Raw genomic sequence first — 22,026 nt, forward strand, 5'->3', positions numbered from 1 at the left:
CACTCTCAGAAGCTCAGGAATCTTTAACTCACTGACCAGCACCAAGTGGTAGACTGTCCCATTCCACCACACACAGAAGAGGCGAGCAGCCCCAACCAGCTGTGTTCAGGAGTTCTCAAGCAACAATCATCCAATCAACTAAGAGAGCACTGGCACATGATACGAATCATTCAATCAACAAAGTTACATCAATGCACAATACAAATGATCCAATCAACTGTAGTGGCACAGAACAGATAACCCAGGCTAAACATCATTCACTTTAAACTACCCAATCAGTAAGAGTCACATCCCATCTAGTAGTGAACAGCAGAACCAGGCAAACAGGTCCTTCCAATTCTATTTACAGAAAACCATCGGATCAGTCAGCTTACTGCCTGAGCTGCAAGAGAAAAGAACAAGACATCATTCTGGAAAGAGGGATCATCTTGTGATAAGCACTCTCACTCCCCATTCCAGACTTTTCAAGAACCCCACGTTATGGCAAAACCCAGGTTATGGACATGTCCCAGGAACGTTTCAGAAGACCTAGCCTTAGACTGTCACCATTTTCTACCATCTGAGCTGTCACAGTTGAGACCTGCTGCTCCCTCCACTTCTGAGCCAGCTCCCTGCTGATGGCCTGAGAAAACCTGAGTCCCTGCATCCACATGGCAGACCTGGAAGAAGACACTGGCTCCTAGCTTCTGACCGGCTCAGATCCAGCCATTATGGTTATTTGGGGGCTGAACCAGTGGATTCAAAATCTGTCTCTTGTCTGCAACTCTGTCTTTTCAAATAAAAATAGAAAAATCTATGGAAAAAAGATAAAACATCCTCTTGCTATTCTCAAGTATCAAGATAACATACAAGACCATCTAAAAAAGTTTGTGGACCATGCTATCATTGAATTCCTTTTCCATGAGCTTTTGAAGTACCCTTACACAGGTACATTAAAAAAAAAACCTCTAGCGTATGTGGTCAATGTTGTGGCACCGTGCATTAAATCACTGTCTGTGATGCTGGTATTCCATATGAGCACAGATTCAGTCCAAGTTGATCCACTTCTGAACCAGCTCCCTGTGGGGCCTCTTTATCTGCATGGGAGACCTGGATGTTGTTCCAGGACCCTGGCTTTGGACTAGCCCAACCCCAACAACTCCAACCATTTGGGGAGTGAATTAACAGATGGAAGATCTTTTTTTTTTTTTAAGATTTATTTTATTTTTATTGGAAAGTCGGATATACAGAGAGGAGAGACAGAGAGGAAGATCTTCCGTCCGATGATTCACTCCCCAAGTGAGCGCAATGGCTGATGCTATGCCAATCCAAAGCTAGGATCCTCTTCTGGGTCTCCCACGTGAGTGCAGGGTCCCAAAGCTTTGGGCCATCCTCGACTGCTTTCCCGGGCCACAAGCAGGGAGCTGGATGGGAAGTGGGGCTGCCAGGATTAGAACCGGCGCCCATATGGGATCCCGGGCGTGCAAGGTGAGGACCTTAACCACTGTGCCATCGCGCCAGGCCCTAGATGGAAGATATTCCTGTGCCTCTCCCTATTTGCCTTTCAAATAAAATTAATGTAAAAAAAATTAAAGACGATCATAGTGTGCTGACATTTTCCTGTCATTAATTTTTCTTTATTTGAAAGGCAGAGAACTAGGGATGGGGCATGGCAGGGTAGAGATGGAATCCATGTGCACACTTCCATCAAAGGCCCCCAAAGGCAGGGACTGGGATGAGCCATTTGAATCTGGTTCTGTCATATGGGTGGCAGGTACTCAACCAATTAAGTGATTACCTGCTCACTCAGTGTGCACTAGCAGAAGCTTGGAACGGGAAATAGAACTTAATTCCAGGCACAGTCAACAGCAGAGTTTTAATCACTGCAACAAATGCCCGCGCCTTAGCATAATTTCTAACTTTGATGAGGTATTTCTTAGCTCACATTAATTCCTTCTAGAACATTTCAATTTATTTATATTTACAAAGCTGTTTTATAAGGTTCATGCCACTTGATAAGCAAAAGGATACTTTCTAGTATATGTGCTGCAGAAGTAACCACTAAGATACTTTCTAAAAGATACAAATAGATAATGTGATTTTTAAATGTGACTACTGAGTCAGAGAATCTGGTAGGGGATAGTAAGGGTGATATTAAAAAGGCTCCCTTAGTATCTGCCAAGAGGATTTAGAATGGAGAAATAAACCCACACCTTAATCCATTAACTCCCAACTATATAATATTTATTTCTATGAAACCAATCAGAGGTATATTTATTGCTCAATTTAGGTCTGTACAAGTGTTTTACATACGGCATAAACACAAATAGTGCATTAGTGAGTACAAGCGATGAAAACGTTCCAGAATTAAGGTATCAGTGCCAACTACAAAAATCATTTTGAACATACCAAAAACTACCGCTTTAAAATGGCTAAAATAGTGGATCATACTATACATGTCTGTTTACATTATACATTACCTCAATTAAGGCTTCACAGGGGCTATAGTTAACCATTCAATAATTACTATATGTACAATAGCAGAAATGAACTGACTGGTGCAAGTCAAATTTCTCACCACTGGTATGAGATTTGGGGGACAGATGCAGAAGAAGACTGGAAATTTGTTAATTAAAAGTGAAGAGATAGGGGCCAGCAGAATGGATAAAACTGGCTACCTCCTCCTTCAAGCACCAGCATCCCACTTGGGCACCAGTTCATGTCCCAGCTGCTCCACTATCACCCAGCAGCGGACGATGGCCAGAGCCCAAAGCTTTGGGACCCTGCACCCTTGTGCAAGACCTGGAAGAAGCTCCTGGCTGCTGAGTTTGGATTAGCTCCGTTCTAGCTAATGCAGTCACTTGGGAAGTGAAACAGCACATGGAAGATCTTTCTGTTTCTCCTCCTCTCTGTGGATCTGCCTTTCCAATTAAAAAAAAAAAAATCTTTAGAAAATTTATAAGAACTGGAGATGTAAATATGAATGATAAATATGAATGAGTGTTTAACACAGATGGTTATCTACCAAATCAGGTATATGTGTACATACCTTCCTGTGTAGGCTAAGGATGCCTGCAAACAGAAAAAATCTGTAGCAAAAAAAAAAAAAAAAAAAAAAAAAACATCTACTATGCAGATCATGGTTACTAACAAACGCTCTCTGTGAGAAAAGGAACCAGGGCTACTGGCAGAACTGAGGTAGGAGACAACTCCTTGACAGTTTCAACCATTATAAACCAGGCAAGTCTGAGAAAACAGCATAGCTAAGAGAAGTCTAAGGAGACATGATGATGAAACGTAACATAGCATTATGGATGGGATGCTGGAAAAGAAAAAGGACATAAAGTAAAAAACCAGGAAAAGAGAAATAAAATATGTACTTTGGTTAATAATAATGCATTAATATCAGTTCGCTACTTAGGACACATGAACCCTATTAATATAAAATGAAAACAATGGTGTGATATATAGGAACTCCATACTACCTCAGCCATTTTCTATACATTTAAAATATTATAAAGTAAAAAGTTCATAATTAGAAGGTAGTGTTGTGACATAGCACGTTAAGCCATCCTTTCCAAAGCCAGCATCCCACAGGAGTGCTGGTTCAAGTCCTGGCGACTTCTGATCCAGCTTCCTATAAATAGCCTGGGAAAACAGAGAAAGATTGCTACCACTCACGTGGGAATCCAGATAGCTTCAGGTAGGATGAAGCTGGGACCCCTTGTGGAATAAGCCAGTGCCGCAGTCCAGTTCCAGCTGAGTTTGGAACTCGAGAAGGGTGCGTGGATGAGGCGTAAAGAGGAAACAAAGACGGACCACTAGGATTTCATGATCATAATGGACAATGTGGGAAAGCTGTCCGCTTTATTTATACAAAATCAGTCAAACTCTGGCTCAGACTTTTTACGTCATGGTCAAGTTGGGAATATCTAAGGATAATTCTGCCATTAGTTTTACCTAGAAACAACAGACATTCCTACTACAATTCTTATCCTACAACTCAATCTTGCATCACAAAGAAAAAGGGGAATCTAAAGAATGAAAGCCTAAATGAAGGTCCCTTGATTAGCATAAGGTCAATGGGGACAGCCAAGACAGTAGGAATAACAGAAGGCCCTTTACAAGATGCTATCACCAACATTAACCTCCAAGCTCACACTGAGCAAAAGGCCAGCCCCACAGCAGCAAACAATGCCTGGATAGATTAGAATTCCCAGGCAGGGTGGTCTGGTGTCCATGCAAAAGAAGGTGGAGCTGCATTCAGGTGGGGGCAGAGATGTCCCTGGGGGCCCTGCCAAACAGCGGGGAAGTTCCCTGGGGCCCTGTCTGCAATGGAACAATACTCTTCACACCTTTGTGTCCCCTACATCCACTGCAGGGACCCCAACATCCCAGTACATGGAAGATCACTGTTCTCTCTCAGTCTCTGTCTCTAACTATGCCTTTCAAATAAATAAGTGAATCTTGAACACACACAAAACCCTTAAAGTGACAACTTATTTTCCAGCAAACAACGGCATATCTCATTTCCTCTTTTTTATTTGTTGTCACTCTATCCTTACCTCAAATCCTACCCCCATTCTTTCTTCCAGTTTCATGGCTCTATCCAATCCCACATCCTTTTGACTGCTTAGACTCTGTGACTCTTACCATCAAAAACCTTTTCAATCTTTCTTCAGCTACTTATTTTCTTTCCTCTAGAATTTTGTAAATATAGTCCATTCTTCTACCTTGCAATCATAATCTCATTGATTTGTAAAAGAAAATTTATGCTGTCATTTTTATTTCAATCTTTAAAAGTTGTGATTAAATATACATAAAATGTGTCACTTCAACCATACTGAAACATGGCATTACATATATCCATGCTACTGTATAAGCATCACCACTATCATTTTATTTTCCCTAAGTGAAACCCATTAAATGTAACTCCTCAAACCTGTCCTCCCATTCTTAGTACTCCCCATTTCATTACCTAATGTCTACATTTGAGTACTCTAGGCATTTCATAAGAAAAAAAACAATAAATATCTGTCCTTTTAAAAGATTTATTTATTTTTACTGGAAAGTCAGATTACACAGAGGAGAGACAGAATGAAAGATCCCCATCCTCCGGTTCACTCCCCAAGTGGCCCCAACAGCCGGATTCAACCCCATCCGGTCCTGAGCCACCCTCCACTGCTTTTCCCAGGCCACAAGCAGGGAGCTGGAAGGAAAGTGGAGCAGCCAGGACACAAACCGGCACGCATATGGGATCCTGGCAGATACAAGGCGATGACTTTAGTCACTAGGCTACCGTGCCAGGCCCAAATAGCTGTCCTTTTGAGGCTGGCTAATTTCACTTAACTTCATTGTTCTGACATATGTTACAGCATGGAATTTTCCATTACTTCTTTTTTTTCAAGCTGGATAACATTCCATATGTGTGTACACACACACACACACACACACACACACACACACAGTTCATCGGTTCATCTATCCATCACTGGACATTCAGGCTGCATCTACATTTTGGTTATTGTCAATAATTCTGCAATGAACAGGAGAGTGCAGCACAAATGTGTAAGTGATGCCTGTAATTTAATTAAAACGTATTTTTTCAAACACATGAAAAGGCAAAGCAACAGAGGAAAGAAAAGGACAGACAGGAGGTCTTCTATTCACTGACTCACTCCACGTACGCTGGCCAACAGGCCAATCTGGGTCAGGTTGAAGCCAGGAGTCTCCATCAGCAATTAAGAACTTGGGCCCATCCCCTTGCTCCACAGGATACTGCAGCAAAAAGCAGGATTCAAAGGGAAGCCCCTGGCACTTGACACAGTACTCCAATACTGGGTGTCCCAAGTAGAGCTAAATTCACTGTGCCACAATGCTGGTTCATGATGCCTCTAAGTTTATTTATAACTACTTGCCTCATTTTTGGGTTTAAACCTTCTCTACAATAATAAAAATAGATTTAATCTTAATCTTTCCATTTCATTAGATATTTAACTCTTCCATTTATTTATAATGTTAATTTTTGTAAATTATAATGTTATTCTTCTACATAACTGAATATTTTTGAGTCTGTGCTACTACCTTGCCTTTCTATTCTTAAAGCAATACTATAGTTTTTTTAACTTTCTAATATTATTTTATTTACCATCATTTTTATTTTCCAAAATTATTTTTCCAATTGTTATGAAGTTTAGAATTAGTTCTGACCTGTTAAAAGTGTTGGTATGTAGGACAAATAAAGAAATTAAACCACAAAAGTACTACGGAAAAAATAAATCCCTTTATGGGGAAAAGTCTTCCAAAATATGAGATGGAAGCAAAAATCCATTTTTATAATTCATAAATAAACATCAAAACTGCAATGCAGAGGCCAGTGTTGGAGTAGAGCCCGTTAGGTTGATGCCTGTGATGCCAGCATACAAACTACAGTGGCAGGTGCAGTCCAAGCTGTTCCAGTGGGAGAGCGGAGGGAGAGGATCCAAACAGCGGGAGCTCTGCCACCACGTGGAGACCTCAGTAAAAGCCCAGCTGCAGCATGGGCCAAGCTCTGGGCCACTGCAGCATCTGATGAGAGAATCAATGAATGGAAAATCACTGTCTCCCTGTTGCTCTTTCAATAAATAAAAATAAATCTTAAAAAAGTGAAACTATAATGCAAATAAGACAAAATCAGAAGACAAAAAATGTTTCTATATATGAAAAATAATCAGTTATACTCAACCAGTAAATAAAGATCCTACTATAACAAATTAGCAAACACAAAGAGTCAGTCCAAGGAATGATTCTATTGAGTCAGCAGAGGTATTCAAACTCAGTGATAATTTTAAAACTATACAATAATAACAAGATTTCTTAATTTAAATTTGGCAAAGATTAAAGCTGCATTGACAAGGTTCAGCCTCATCAGAATTCTTGTTTGTTGCCTCAGGCGGATGGACACTGGGATCTCATCTTCTGGGAGTACTCTGGTACAAATGCAGAAACTCTCATCCTAGTGATTTAACTTCTAGAAATTCATCCTACAAGTATACTGCTTATACATTACATACATATGATGACATACAAAGACATTCAAGAAAGTGTTACTAGCATTTCCAAAACAGAGGAAGTGGAGAAGGGAGTACTGGGTGTTGAGTATTCAAATATAAGCATCTGTTTATGGGCCATTTTTTGGGTTTAAAACTATTAAAATGAAAAAAATAAGCCTTTTCTTCTTCTTTTTTTTTTTACTTCTCATCTTTAGAACTTACGATGGGAAGTGTCTTAGCACCTGATGCTGCACTCCTTTTATTCTTTAAATACCACTAGTATGCCACTGACTACCAAATCAAAATTCAGGATAAATCCTATGTCTCACCCAAAATTCCGCATTTGCACATCCAAATTGCTTGACATCTCACACAGTTTTCTACTACGTATATCAAATCAAAAAAGACTGCCACTGTTGTGTGAGGCAGAAAAAGCTGTCACCTGCGACACTGATGCCCCGTATGCATGCCAGTTTTTCTGATTCCTCCACTTCAGTTCCAGCTCACTACTACCGTGTCTGGAAACAGCAGCAGAAGACGGTCCAAGCATCTGGGGACCCTGCCACCCAAGTGGGAGACCAGAGGAGTTCCAGCCTCCTGGCTGCCACCTGCCCCAGCCCTGGCTGTTGCAATCATCTACAGAGTGAATAAGCTACTGGAAGTTCTCTCTACCACTCCCTGCTTCTCTCTTTGTAACTCTGCCTTTAAAATAATAAATAAAATGCATCTTAAATACACAAAAAAAGAACCCAACGTAACTCAGATCTATTTCCACTAGATCTCCCATGTGGGTACAGGACCCGAGATCATGGGCCCATCCTGTAACCGCTTTACCAGGCACTTTAGCAGGGAACTGGATCAGAAATATAACAGCCAGGACTCATAATCAGCACCCACATGTAAGTCCAGCGTAACAGGCTGTTAAACTTACTATGTCACAATGCTGATCCTTGGATCCTTGTTTTAAGTAATTACCTTCCTTTGCTGGGTTTTAAATTCAATGTCTCCTTCAGATACAAACTTAGCATTGGTACCTAAAGTCTTAAAACCCAATGAATCTTTTCAATGACTGCCTCACTTCCTATTTGGAATACATACAACTTCAAGAGTTATTTTCTAATTCGTATGGCATCATTTTCCATCCTGTCAATGCACTCATATTGAGCCTCTTAATAATTGCTGCCCTTCTCAACTGCTAACCACCTTTTCTCTTTTAATCTAAATACATCCCCTATGCTAGTCAAATCATTTCCTGTCATTAGTGTTTTTCCTTCCTTGAACAGATAACATGCTAACCACTTACAATGTGAACAGAAAACAAGACAGAGATAATCCATGTCCTCACAGGGTTTACCCTGTTCACTTCTACACTAACTAGAAGGCAACTTGGATGACTAAAGAATAACCACATCCGGGCCCGGCGCAATGGCGCAGTGGTTAAGGTTCTCGCCTTGCACGCCCGGGATCCCATATGGGCGCCGGTTCTAATCCCGGCAGCCCCGCTTCCCATCCAGCTCCCTGCTTGTGGCCTGGGAAAGCAGTCGAGGATGGCCCAAAGCTTTGGGACCCTGCACTTACGTGGAAAACCCAGAAGAGGATCCTGGCTTTGGATCGACATAGCATCAACCGTTGCACTCACTTGGGGAGTGAATCATCGGACAGAAGATCTTCCTTTCTATCTCTCCTCTCTGTATATCTGCCTTTCCAATAAAAATAAAATTAATCTTTTAAAAAAAAATAACCACATCCTCCTATGTCATAACTGAGATATTATTCCCTGAAAGTGAACCCTTTAAATGACACAGCCTCCAATATCACCTTCCCTTATATCATCTCAACAATACTAAATGCAGTACCATACAGAGATAGCCCTTACAAACTGTTAATAACCTGCACTGTTTAAAACTCTTTTATCCATAAAACTTACAGTGTGGAAAACCAGGAAATTCACAAACAAAAACAAAAATAAAGTTACTGTCAAATTTTGAAAATTTCTTTTTTTCCAGGCTTAACAAAGGATTTTATTTGTTGATATCAAAAAAGCAAAATTCAGAAAATAGCAACCCACTGCAAAAATAGCCCTATAGGCCTTGGGCTGCCTCTGGCCACCATCCAGGCTAGGCGCCCTCTCCTGGTTGAGGTCAGGCGGCTAACTCGGACCTCTCCTGCCTGGGGGGTCAAGCAGCTGCCTTGGGGGTGCAGGCACCAATGGCGCTGGTTATAGCCCCCGGATTTCCTGGCAGCGCACCCTGGGGGCTTGGGGTGTGGATTTGCAGGACAACTGGGGGACTGCACAAGTAGGGGTGAGCAATGACCTGAGGGTTCATGCCCAGGTGAGGAATTACTACTGGATAACGGCATTGCATGTGTAGCTAAGCAAGGGGCTGAGTTTGGAGGGGGGAACAGGAGGGTCTTTAAGGGTCAGTCCCGAGTACCAGAACACATGGGAGACCTGAGCTAGGTAGGTAGCATCAACCATCACCAAGCACCACTTACTGGAACGCACCAAAGCTAAGGCTGGGGCCTACCTGGAAGGCAAGATAATAGTACTCCTCAGTAAGAGTTGAAACAGGAGACAGGTGATGTTAGGATGGGCTGTGACAATAACTAGCATGTGAGAGAATCAGCTTTGGTAACAGAATCCATTGGAGATGTGTGGGCTCACCCCATGGAACTGCAATCTTGGCTGGCATGCCCAAAAGCTGTATATGCGAACAGACCTGGCTAGGGAGCTAAGGGGACACCTCAGCTGAGTCTGGGCTGGACATGGCATGGGTAGAACTGAGTCTGGGGACCAACAGAACGGGCTACACTCTCGCCCCACAGGTACTTGTGAGAGCCAGGGTGGCTGTAGAATGGGCTGCAGCAGGTCTTGAATCCCACTGAACCACACGAAAGCTGGGTCTGGATATGGACCGGATGTGGCTGGGCTACAACACCCAACAGTAACAACCAGAATGGGTGTGGACCAGTTGAGCAAGACCACTGTTCCTGCTAGGACAAGAGGTGGACAAATTCAACCTGAGCAAAGGACCCACTGTTGTGCACAAAATCTGCCACTGGGAGGAGACCTGAGAGAGGAGCTTGGGGAAGTCCTTTGTAGGAATGCAGCCCCTGCAGGTGAGTACAAGAATCCAGGCAAGGAACAGCCCATACCATGCCAGGTTACAGCACCTGCTGGCAAAGATGTGGGTCGGGTCTGGTTCAGGGTGAGTCAGTTCATAACATCCACTGGTATCTGAGAACCAAGACAGGATGCACAGGGGTCAAGTGGGGCTGCAACACCAGCCAGTTCACATTAGGGCCAGGATAGGGACTGGACTAGGCTAGGCTGTAGCAACCACCAGTAGGAGCTGGAACTCCGGGCAGGCTAGACTGAACCAGACCACCCAACGTGATGGTGGATGCTGAGGGGAGGCAAGCCAGGCCAGCCTGGAGTCACTGGGTGCCAGGTTCATGAATCCCAGGGGTGGGTGATTTGGCAGGGGGTGGGAGACACATGCGAGGTGGGTGCTGGGTTCGTGAGCCTCAGGGGTGGGGGATCTGGTGAGGCTCTGGTTGCCTGGCCTGGGTCCTAGGGCCCACCTGTGAGGTGGGTGCCGGGTTCCTGAGCTCAGGGGTAGGGGATCCAGCAGGGCTCAGGTCACCTGGCCCAGTTCATGGGGCCTGTCCATGAGATGCATGTTGAGTTTGTGAGCCCCTGGGGCGGGGGATCTGGTGAGGCTTGGGTTTCTCTGGTCTGGGTCCTTGAGCCCACCTATGAATGGAAAATGCAGAGCAGTGGCGGCAGACCCTGTTGCCTATCAAGATTATGGCAGCTCAATGGATACCACAACAGAGGAGGGAGAACTGAACAAACTGGACAACTACCCCAGCCAAGTTGGGGGCTTCAGCAAAAATCTGGGTGAATGGAGACTTGAGGTCGACTATGTCAGGCAACAGACATTGGGAGGACTGCCTCACCCTTGGATCAGCAAAACTGATACAAACCACTAGAACATGCATCAGGTCAGGACCCTGGATTGATATGGGGTGGCGGTTCCCAATCCCTGGGTACTGGGACATTTGGGAGGCTGAGTGTGGCTTCCCCCTTTATCTCTCCCCTTCCCCCAGAGACAAGAAGAAACAACAATTTCACCCACTTTTCCCTAACCCTCAATCCTTCCCACCCTGATCAACCATGTAATTAGCATTTAAAAATTTTAAAAGAATAGCACTATAATAAAATGCTTTCGATGATGCTCTCCTCTACAAGGTGAGCCCTTTCACATAAAATGTCATCAAGCGGCACGCTAACCTCAGAAAACAATCTGTGTGGAAGGCATGTGGCACTTGTCCCAGACACACCTCTGGGACAGCTTCCTGGTTGAGGGCTTTTCTCTGGCTTCTCCCCTGTAGCAAAAATGCACCCCATTTTTTAAACAGTAAAATATTTGAAAAATCCACTCCTAATTTATCAACTAGAAAAGTGTACAAATAAAGCTATTTTTTCCTCCAGTTATGATCAAAACACTGATCAAAGAACTTCCAAGTTCCTAAGTTCTTGAACTCCAGGTAATACCTGTAAATATTTACAGATCTTTCTCCAAAAGGGTTAGTGGAAGAGAGGGATCAAATAGAACAGTTAAGTAAATCAGCAGTCAGCCTATGATGGAGCAAAGCAAGTTTTCCCTACTATCAACAGAGAGTAACCTCATTAATTACAAACAGCAGAGATTCATCAAAATTTGAGTCTTTAACACAGACTGTCTTTCCCAGCCAGCCCAGCCAGCAGACTGCTGACACCTGTGAATGGGACAGAATGCTGATGAGGGCACAGAGTAAAGAATCCCAAGCAATGTTGAGTGCCAACCTAAAGACCCGAAAGACCCAGGTGATTAAATGGAGATGATCTCATGGAATTGTTCTAGGAAACATGACTGGCAGCTGGCATCCTGTGGTGCACTGGGCCATGTGAGCAGCTGCAGCGCTGCTTTCCTGGAGCAGCCAAAGGCTGGGCGTGGAGCACAGGCATTTCTTGCCAGACAGGAGCTCTTAGGAGGAAAAGATTGGGTTTCCTTTTCAAGAATGTTCCTTAGGACCATCATACTACCTCCTTCCCTCAAGTCAGGTGGCAACTCCCTTCTCTGCCGTCAGCAGAGCTAACTACTGTGAGAAGCTCAACCAAGTTCCTGCCCCTGGTGGCGGCATAGGGGACAGACAACTTCTGTTTCTTATCAGGCCCGAAAATGTCACACGAGCTGTCACAGGCATGTTCTTCTCATCGTTCTCTGCTGGGTCAAGCATGCCCAACAGGATGACAAGGCCTCAACTCCTGTCATCAATGATGGGAAAAGACAGTTCTACTGTAGGTGCATCACCACTGTAAAAATTGTTATCCTTGTTCCAGGCACGATGATAACTAAAAGAGCAATCATCATAACACACCTCTTGGCAAATTCTGCTGCCAGATTTGTGGCTCTGCCACGTTCTGTGGTTCAAACTAGGGTGTGGCAGAAGATGATGCCCTGTGACTCTCCCAGAAGGTCCGCAGGCAGTGCTGGCCTTGACACTGGGGGCTTCATCTCCTGGCAGGCCTCCTGGCATGGCGGCAGCACTGACTGGGGGGACGAGGAGGCACAGAAAGGGCAGCAAGCAGTGGGCTGTGGGGTAGCCCTGGCTCCTTTAAGAGCCAGGCTCCTTCGAGATTTTTCTACTCCTTGCAAAAATTCATAATCACATATGTATTTACATATTTTACTCTTAAAAATTCTAAATTTACTCAAGATTTTATTCCTTCTCTCAATATCATCATTTTGAAAGTGTAGTTTCTGAAATGAAGTAATACCTTCATCACCCTTTACTAGGTATGCGTGACTTCACGTTATTTAACTTGATCCTAGTCTGCAGAACAGGAAGATAAACTTCACTAGGTCAAAATAAGGAGTGAATGAAAATGCATGTGGAGAACCTATTATCAACTACAGGATATCAGTAATTATGCCTCCACCAGTCAATTAGCACTTGTAATGAAAAGGGCTCAAGTGTGAGAGCCCATGCTTGCCTGCATGCTGCAGCAATCCTGTTTTCTCCTACCGCCTCCCTAATGACTGTGCAGACAGGCTCCAAGAAGAGAAATCCCTGGACTCAAAGTGTGACCGGAACAAAAACACTTAAAGAGAGCTGCAAGTGGTGGCACAATGGGTTAAGTCACCACTCAGGTAAGCTGGGACTGAGTTCAAGTCCTGGCTATTCAACTTCAACCCTGCTTCCAGCTAACACAACTGAGAGGCAGCAGAAAACGGCCCGAGTACCTGAGCTCTTGACACCACTGTGGGAGACTGATACAGAGTTCTGACTTCAGACTGGACAAACCATGAAGGCTATGGGCATCCGGGAAGTAAACAAGTAAACAACCTCTTCCCCCACCACCACCTGTCACTCTGCCATTCAAATAAACAAATCTAACAAATAACTTAAAACTTAAAGAGCTTAAGGAGCAATTATCTCAGATCCAGGGCTGTAGCCTAGTGGCTAAATCCTTGTCCTGCATGCTCTGGGATCCCATATGGGTGCTGGTTCCTGTTCTGGCTGCTTCACTTCCCTTCTGGCCCCTGCCTGTGGCCTGGGAAAGCAGTCAAGGACGGCCCAAAGCTTTGGGATCCTACACCCACATGAGAGACCTGGAAGAAGCTCCTGGCTCCCGATCAGCTCAGTTCCAGTTGTTGTGGCCACTTGAGGAATGAACCAGCAGACAGAAGATGTTTCCATCTCTCCTTCTCTCTGTAAACCTGCCTTTTCAATAAAAAATAAATAAATCTCTAAAAAAGAAAAAAAGTCTTTAAGAAAAAAAGTATTGGCAAAGATAATTGGGGAATGAGCTAGTGTCTTTTGAGTTCCATTATGTGCAGTGGGCTACAAGATTTGATCCAAGAGATTACATGTCAGATTAGGAAAACTACGTGCAACACATAAGAAAAATGAACACAGAGTCCGGCGAGGTAGTCTAGCGGCTAAAGTCCTTGCCTTGCACAAGCCAGGATACCATATGGGTGCAGGTTCATATTCCAGCTGCTCCACTTCCCATCCAGTTCCATTTGTGGCCTGGGAAAGCAGTCCAGGACAGCCCAAGGTTTTTGGAACCCTGCACCCATGTGGGAGACTAGGAAGAAGCTCCTGGCTCCTGGCTTCAGATCGGCTCAGTTCCAGCCATTGTGGCCACTTAGGGAGTGAATCATCGGATAGAAGATCATCTCTGACTTTCCTCTTCTCTGTATATCTGACTTTCCAATAAAAATAAATAACTCTTTAAAAAAACTAATGAAAACATAAAACAAAAGTGGTAAAAACAAATTTAATAGCATAAATCTAAGAATACCTAAGTATCTATGAAAGCATAGATTTATCTTCACTGGATGTGTGCACAGCACTAGCCCCTGGAGGAGTAGGAGCCAAGGGGGTTGAAAAGAAGTCAGCCAAGTTGCTGCCTTGCTATCAACCACGCCCACTTACTTTCAGTAACACAAGGGCAGAGAGAAATGTGCAGAGTATGTGTTGGTTCTGTTCACCAACAGTTTAGAGAAGAGTCTTCATTTTTACAAATCCTGGAAGACAGATGATTTCCAAAGGCTGAGTACCACTCTACCATGATCATCTCAATCATAGATACATAAATGAGTTGAGTTGATTTTAATCACAAAAGAAAATTCTTCCAAGGAATAGACTTGCAACGCTTGGAAATTTCAAGTTAATTCTTGAGTAATGAGATATAAAGTTGATGATATTGAGGTGATAACATTCTGAAGTGTTGGCCTACTGTACATCTTATTCTCAATAGCTTAAAATATCAGTAGGTAGTGTACAGAAGTTCAATAAAAGTAATTTCCTTGATCACCAAGTAAGTTCAAAATAATGAAAATTAAGCTAGCAAAAAGACTTATTTTAACTCAGAGGTTGCAAGATTTAAGATCACTGAAACGCAAATCAAATCTTTATTCCCAGGATCGATATTCTTATGTGTGGTAGTAAACACTCTGAGAAATTTTTAATTTTTTATCTACTTCTCTTTGATATAAATGATCACCACAAACTGGTGAAGCTGTACAGTTACAAACATTTGCTTTATCCTACATGTTTGTTTCAGAAAGAGGTAAAACAAAATAGCCAGCTGTATACAATAGATTCGGTGAAAGAGAAAATAAAAGTACACGTCCTTCTTTCTTGAAGTTTCCTTATTGCTTCTCTTTCATGAGTGAATTTCAAGGCGCAGCATTACTCCAGATGATTCTAACCTAGATTCAACCCGTGGCTCAATTCTCATCCCCTTAGTTAACAATCCTAGCTTTGCAAATGTCATAGTCATAACATTCAAGAGATATTTAAGAAGTACCCTAGGGACTACAAAGTATCATGATTTTAATGTGCTATCCTTCTCCTTTCTTGAGTCAATACAGCTATTTCTAGACAAAAGCGACATGCACAGTTTTTACTGCAGAAGTCAGACTGCCCACAAACTACTGTAGGAGGGGAATAACATGAAATCTGAGAAGCAATTCTAACTTTCAAGCAATGAAGTTGTTTCAAAAATGCTTCCTAATATATGTACTGTTCCCCTCAACCATGGCCTAAATATAATAATCAGAAAGACAAGCTACTGTGTATTCTGAAGCGAGTTCAATGCAGCGCACAGATACCAGAGAGCTGCTCAATGGCAACACAATTTTTCAATTTTAGATTTTTTTTAAACACCAAAGGCAAACTTCCACCTGTACATGAAACTTCATAATTTACTTCCTCTACTTGCCTCATTTGGAAGCATTTCCCTTACTTTCCTAAGTATGGAGGCTAAAACTTTTGGTAGATTTGGGGAGAATTTCACTTGCCAGAAAACCTTGGATGCTATTTTCTAACCTGGAAAAATCTCACATTTTCTATTGCTGAGTTGACTGTTACATCAAAGGGCTAGCTGAGGTGGCTTATTTATCTTTTTTCTTGAACTAATGGGACTAAAGCATGCCTCTTTAGAGCAAGACACCAAGAGGAAGGCAGCGTTTGAAAGGAGAGCCTCTTCTAACACTGACAACTGTAGTCTTTTTGTAGCTGGTGAGAAAAATTAGCTTCTGACAAGTAATTTAACAACAAAGAGCTCAGAAAGAGAATTGCCGACCTATTTCCTACAATCCTCAGGCAGCACTGGCTTTTCTCTCTTGACCACCCACAAGAAAGTAGACTGACTGGCCGTCAAATATTTTTCATGAGCCTGAAATTAAACAGTGCCTTAAAACTCTCCAAAACCAGTGAATTAGAGGCAGAACAGAGAGAAATGGTTAAAGTGACCAAGGAATCATTATTTGTTCAGGGGCACGAACAGTCACATTCATATTTTCAGTTTCCTCTGCCATATGTTAGTTTCACAGAGTTAAGAAAATTATCAAAAATATTTCGCTTAAAACTCTGAACACAAATGTGCATAACCTAACTGCTCAACAAACGTTATTTCTGATTATTACCTTTATTTGCAATGCCATGAACACTGAGGCATTCTCAGAACACAACATATTCTGATTTCCAGAATATCAATTTTGCGCACCAGGTCTTAACCTTAACAGTAAAAGCCAACTAAAGCTCTCCTGTCCAGGTTTCAGAACTACCAGGTAGCCTCAAAACAAACTACTCTAAGCTGAGCTCCTAAAGAAAAATCATCTCCTGCTACTGCTATCTCTGGAAACTGGAAAGGGACAATTAACACTGCTACTAAGATACTTTCAGTACAACTTCTTAAGAGCCACTGTCAAAGAGACAGATTGGGCATGCATGAAAATATATACTATTTTCAAATGCTGTAGGAAGAGACATCATACCTTCCAAGGGAAAGTCAGGCTCTAACAAACTCCAATATTTAAACATGTTCATAGGCAGCTTTACTAAGATTAGGAAGAACTAAATGGGGATGAGAAAATATACCCAGAGGAGTTATAATCTGTAAAACAGCAGGTGCCAAGAATAAACCTAGAACTAAACAAAAACCTAGAGACCTAACACTGTTAAAAAATAAATTCTGTTTAAATATAATGTCACCACTTTTTATCTGCAGAAAAGGTTGTAGTACACAATGTGCTTTTTAATATAGTATTCTGATTTGTTCCATTCAAACTTGTAAATTATTTAGGAAAATTAATTGTGTAGATTAACACAGGATTCTGAAAGTTAATCTGATTTGTTAAAACTGCAACCATAACAACAAAAACACTGTAGAGATGTCAAAGAGAACTTGAACCGTGGCCTTGTATACTGCCATGTTTCTTGTACTAAGGCAAGAAGCTGCTTCTAAAGAAGGGCAAATTAGTATCTTCACAGAAAGAAACCTCCAGCCAAACCACAGACTGCTCTGACTGCAGACAAGTCAGCCGGTCAGTCATCTCACCTTCCTAGGCCTTCAGTCTCTCACATGTAAAATGAGGAACACCAATCAGAAAATCTGAATCCCTTTGAAATCCCAATTCTAAGACTTTTCCAGAGCACTGGGATTTCAGAAAGATCGCTGTGAGCAACAAAGTCAAGGCAGAAAACAGCATCAACAGTTGTTAAGAAACCAATTACAATTATTAGACATAAGCCTTATGCCTGACAGGCATGCCGTTCACACGCGGAAGTCAGTCTAAGCCTCTTATGACTACAACTGGAAACGACTAACTCCAGCAAGCACTGTCCTCTTGAGTTAAAATAAAGCTCTTACAACCTAAGAATGGTTTAAAGACAACCTAACCATTGGTCAGCTAACAACAACAACAAAATAATAACACTTTTACACACATTCTTCATACTTCAGAAAAATTTCTTCCAGCGCTGTGTTTTTGGAATATCTCAACTGATCATAATTTTCCCAATCTACCTCAGATGAGTATATTTTTTCAACAAATTTCATAGGGAAAGAAAAATAGTATCAGCATCTTGATTGTAAAAACTTCCTCTTTAAATTCATTCCACCGGTTGGACAACTGCCTCCAAATAAAATTCAAATTTTTCTTGGATATTAAACAACCAACACCAAAGATTACACAACGTATTTTCAGCTACCGCGTTTTCCTCATTTGAATATTTGTTTTTCTTTATTCCTCCTCAGACACTCTTCAGGGACTACACACCCCGGGAGTTCCACTTTCCAAGCTCTGCCCAGTTCAGTGAACAGTAACTAATTTGTAGCAACAACTACAGAAACCATACCCAAGAGTATTAACTGCATCCTACTTCTTAATTTTTCTCCAATGAATACATTTGTCGCTCTGATTTCCCTTTAACACACTGCTTGTCTCTAAAATCCTCCCGTAACACACGCCCCGAAGAGTTAAACTTCACCTTGCTCAAGCTGTATAATGTTAGGAATTTAATTGGCATTAAAGTCCTTCTCAACAAAGTCCGTTGACATAACTTCATCTTGGTCTGCACACTGTCTTTTTGCTTTTTAGCCACTTGGCACAGGCAGAGCATATGTCCTGCCAGTTCTGAGCTAATCTCCAGGAAAACCTTTGTATGGCAGCTGTGAAGACACTCAGATCACTGGCTACGGTTTTAACGGCCTACTTCAGCATGTTTTCAATAAACAGTTAACTTACTTCAAAATAACGATTTTTATTAATTCGTTTCCAAATTTATACAACCCACGGCCAATTTAGAGAAAAGAAAAACAGAGAACTCAGGTTCATTTCAACTTCAGGATTAAAGGTAATTCGGCGCGTTACAGGCCACCGGGTCCCCCAACCCCGTCCGCTGGAGATGACAGGCGCGGTGAACCGCCCTGCTTTAAATAATTTCCTACGGTTTCAACTAGCGCAATACGGTTAACTTCCCATTCTAGTTTCTCACTGTTATTACGAAAACAGCTGTCAGCTGGGCTTCCGTAACCTCTTTGTACAACCCATTATTCAACGCTTTGGGATCCTAGAGGATGCGTCATTCCCACATTCCTCCTCCCAGGCGAGCTCCAGGAGGAACCTGGCATGCTCCTAGGGGCTCTCACCGGGTGCTCCACCACGGGGCACTGGCACCGAGCGGCCCGGGAGCCCACGATTGCCCAATGCCGCACGGCGGCTGGATGACACTGGCAGTGCGAGCGGCCGGCGCGGCGGGGAGGCCGCCGTGCTTCCCTCCCCGCCCTCCTTCCCGCTTTCGGGCACCTCTCCCGAGCCCCGGGCTTCCCTCGGACGGCCCGCGCCTCCCGCGCGCCCCGGTGCCCGGCCGCCGCACGCCGGCACGCACACGCTCCGCCGCCCCGCCATGTTCCGGGAGCGGCCGCCACCCTCCCCGCCCGCGCCCGCGGCCCCGCGCCCGGCCCCGCCCCGGCCCGCGCCCCCGGCCCGCCCGCGGCTCCCACCTGCACCGCGGCTCCTCCGGACGCCCGGGGGGCGGCGGCGGCGGGCGGGGCCCTCGGCGGGGCCGGGCGCGGGCGGCCCTAACGGCCTGTCACGGGAGGGCCGGCCGGGTCCTCGGGGCGCGCCCCGGCCCGGCGGCGACGCGCGCCCCCCGCCACCCTACCTGGCTCCGGGGAGAGGGGACGGGAGCGGCGCGGCGCCGAGGCGTGTGCGAGGGCGCGGGGGTGGGCTGCTTCCCGGCGCCGGCGGCGGGCTCCGAGCCGCGCCCCTCCTTCCTCCCGGCCGTCGCCACGCCCCCCTCGCCCGCACGGCCCTAAGCCCGGCGCGCGCAGCGGGCTTCGCCCCCCGAAGGAGCGCCCTGGCGCGGGGCCGTCGCGGTCCTGGTCGTCGTCGTGGCCCCTGCAACCGCCACGAACGCCGCCAGGGCCGGGCTAGAAAACATCTCCGGGCTCGGTCCCGTCTCTCACCACAGCCTCCTCGCTCCCAGGACAGCGCCGCCCGGCGATTGGCCGCCGCGCGAGCACGTGACCGCCGCGGGCACGTGACTCCCGCGGGCACGGGACGGCGAGGCGCGCGGGGCGGGGGAGGCGGCGCGTACCAAGCGGGCGGCGGCGGGGGTGCGGGGCCGGGGCCGCTGCCTCGGGCCGCGGGGCGCCGTCGCCGGCGGGAGGCCAGGGGAATGAGAAAGGACGGCCTCGGCTTCACGGCGACCGTGACCGTGACGGGGACCTGCAGACTTGGGGAAATGGCGGCGTCGGCGAGGAAGACAGTGCACGGCGGGTGGAGGAGCGCCAGGACTGCGCTCTGGCCAACCGTCGGCCGTGCGCTCGGGGACCCAGCGCCGGCCCGGGCAGCGCAGTGGCGGGGCGTGCACCTGCCGCGACGACCGCAGGACCTCCCAGACAGGGGAAAAACTGCCAGGTACTGGATATGACTGCCATGTATTTACCTTTTCTGGCCAGCAGCAACGTGTGCCCCAACTTCCGGATGCTTTTTATTTACACAAGTGAATCTGCAATGTGTCCGTTTCTTTGAACCGCCATAGGCGGTCACTTCAGTTGTGGCCTGTAAATTGTTCCCCTTTGAGACCATTCATACGATTACCCATGTATGTAAAACTGTTCTTTAGGGTTCCGAGGTGATCACAACAGATGATGTTCCATTAAGTCATGACCAGGCATGCCAAGTCCCAACTCGACTGCCCTGCAGTTGGGATTCTCCCCGCCACCCCTTCCCTTTTTCTTGCATTCCTGATTACTCCCAGCTGCAGGACTTTGAGCACAACCGCGGGACGGGTGCTGGGTGCCACAGAGCAGACACCATTTGGGCGCAAGGCCCACATTCCCCGTTAGCATCCCTGCTTTCCAACTTCTTGCTAATGCGGTCCAGCAGATGATGGCTCAAGTACTTGGAGTTCTGCCACCTGGGAGGGAGATCGTTACCCGAGTTGCGCTTCCTGGCTTTGGAATGGTCCAACCCCAATTGTTGCAGGCATTTGCGAAGTAAACCAGCAAATGGACGATCTTTCTTTCCCTTCCACATGAAAATGCGCTTGAGGAAAAAAATGAAATCAGCGATGTGGCTTCTGCCGGGTTAAAGTACTGACTACTCCACTTCAACCCGGCTTTCCTGCTGATCAGGAGAGCAGCAGCTGGCCCAAGTAGTTGGACCCCAGCACCCACGAGAGACCCGGATGGAATCCAGGGCTCCAGGAACAACACTGGTCGTTAAAACCATCTGAGGAGTGAACTAGCAATGCAAGATCGTTTCCTGTCCTTTCTGTCCTCTAAAACGCCTTTATGGCGTGAAGTGTTGCATGAATATGGATGTTTATCTCATGAAAGGGGACAGCATTGTGGCACAGCGGTTAAGGCACTGCCGGCATCCCCTGCAGTGCTAGCAGCTCAGCTTCGGATCCACGGGTCTGCTAATACCTGGAAAAGCAGCGCTGGGTTCTGCTCGCTCCTGGGAGACCTGGATGCAGCTCCTGGCTTAGGCCCTGCAGCCTTCTGAGCAAGAGCTGGAAGAGCCGTTTCTTTGTCCCTCCCTCTTCCTCTACAGCTAGCTTTTCCTTTCAAATAACATACAAATACAAAGGAAATACAACTGCTGCTTGTGAGAGGTCAGGAGCACTCTATGGTGGAAGAAAAACATGTATTGTGCCACTTAACAAATTTATCTTTTTCAAAAACAAAACCCACAATCTTTAAAGTCATACTTTAAAAAATGGTCATGTTTTTAGAATACCTTAGAATGAACAGTGTGTCTCAGGAGCAACGCCAAACAGTGACTGAAAGAGCCTGAAGCGCTGTGATCAAATGCAGTTATCTACCAAAAAAATCCCTTTTTCTCCCAATCTGCAAATCTAGCATACTGTAGGTAATTTCTGTGTGTGATCCTCCCAACAACTTTATCCTTTCTTCCAAGTTATAATATTTATACAACTAAAGAGTATTTTGCACAGCCAGTGATCTTTCCAACCAAGGTATTTTCAAAAGCATCCATTAATTGTTGGTTTCAATTATGTATCAGCATAGTGAGATACTGTCAAATGTTTTTTTGCTTTATTTATTTTTTTAATAATAATGATAATGATCTAGAGGCAGGTACCAAATTTGATTTGTATTCTAGTATAGTTTAAATATGGCTATTTAGAATCTATAAATTAA

The 22,026-nt window shown here is 44.8% G+C and overlaps 1 protein-coding gene across 2 annotated transcripts in view; it reads right to left on the minus strand.

The window, feature by feature from the left end:
- The window catches only part of ANKRD12 (ankyrin repeat domain 12), a 109,637-nt gene extending 89,811 nt beyond the window's left edge, over positions 1–19,826 (minus strand). Inside the window, exons 1-2 of one of the 2 annotated variants that reach the window (XM_040970544.1) lie at positions 14,635–14,645; positions 6,102–6,108 (exon numbers count right to left, since the gene is read on the minus strand). The gene's annotated coding sequence lies outside the window, so the exon portion shown is untranslated. Of the gene's footprint in view, positions 1–6,101; positions 6,109–14,634; positions 14,646–19,520 lie in introns of those variants that run through there. The other variant, XM_040970543.1, reaches the window with a different exon arrangement.
- Between the last annotated feature and the right edge of the window lie 2,200 nt (positions 19,827–22,026).

The sequence above is a fragment of the Ochotona curzoniae genome, unplaced genomic scaffold (genome assembly GCF_017591425.1).
Source record: "Ochotona curzoniae isolate NIBS_2020 unplaced genomic scaffold, NIBS_Ocur_1.0 scaffold_4812, whole genome shotgun sequence".
Taxonomy (NCBI): domain Eukaryota; kingdom Metazoa; phylum Chordata; class Mammalia; order Lagomorpha; family Ochotonidae; genus Ochotona; species Ochotona curzoniae.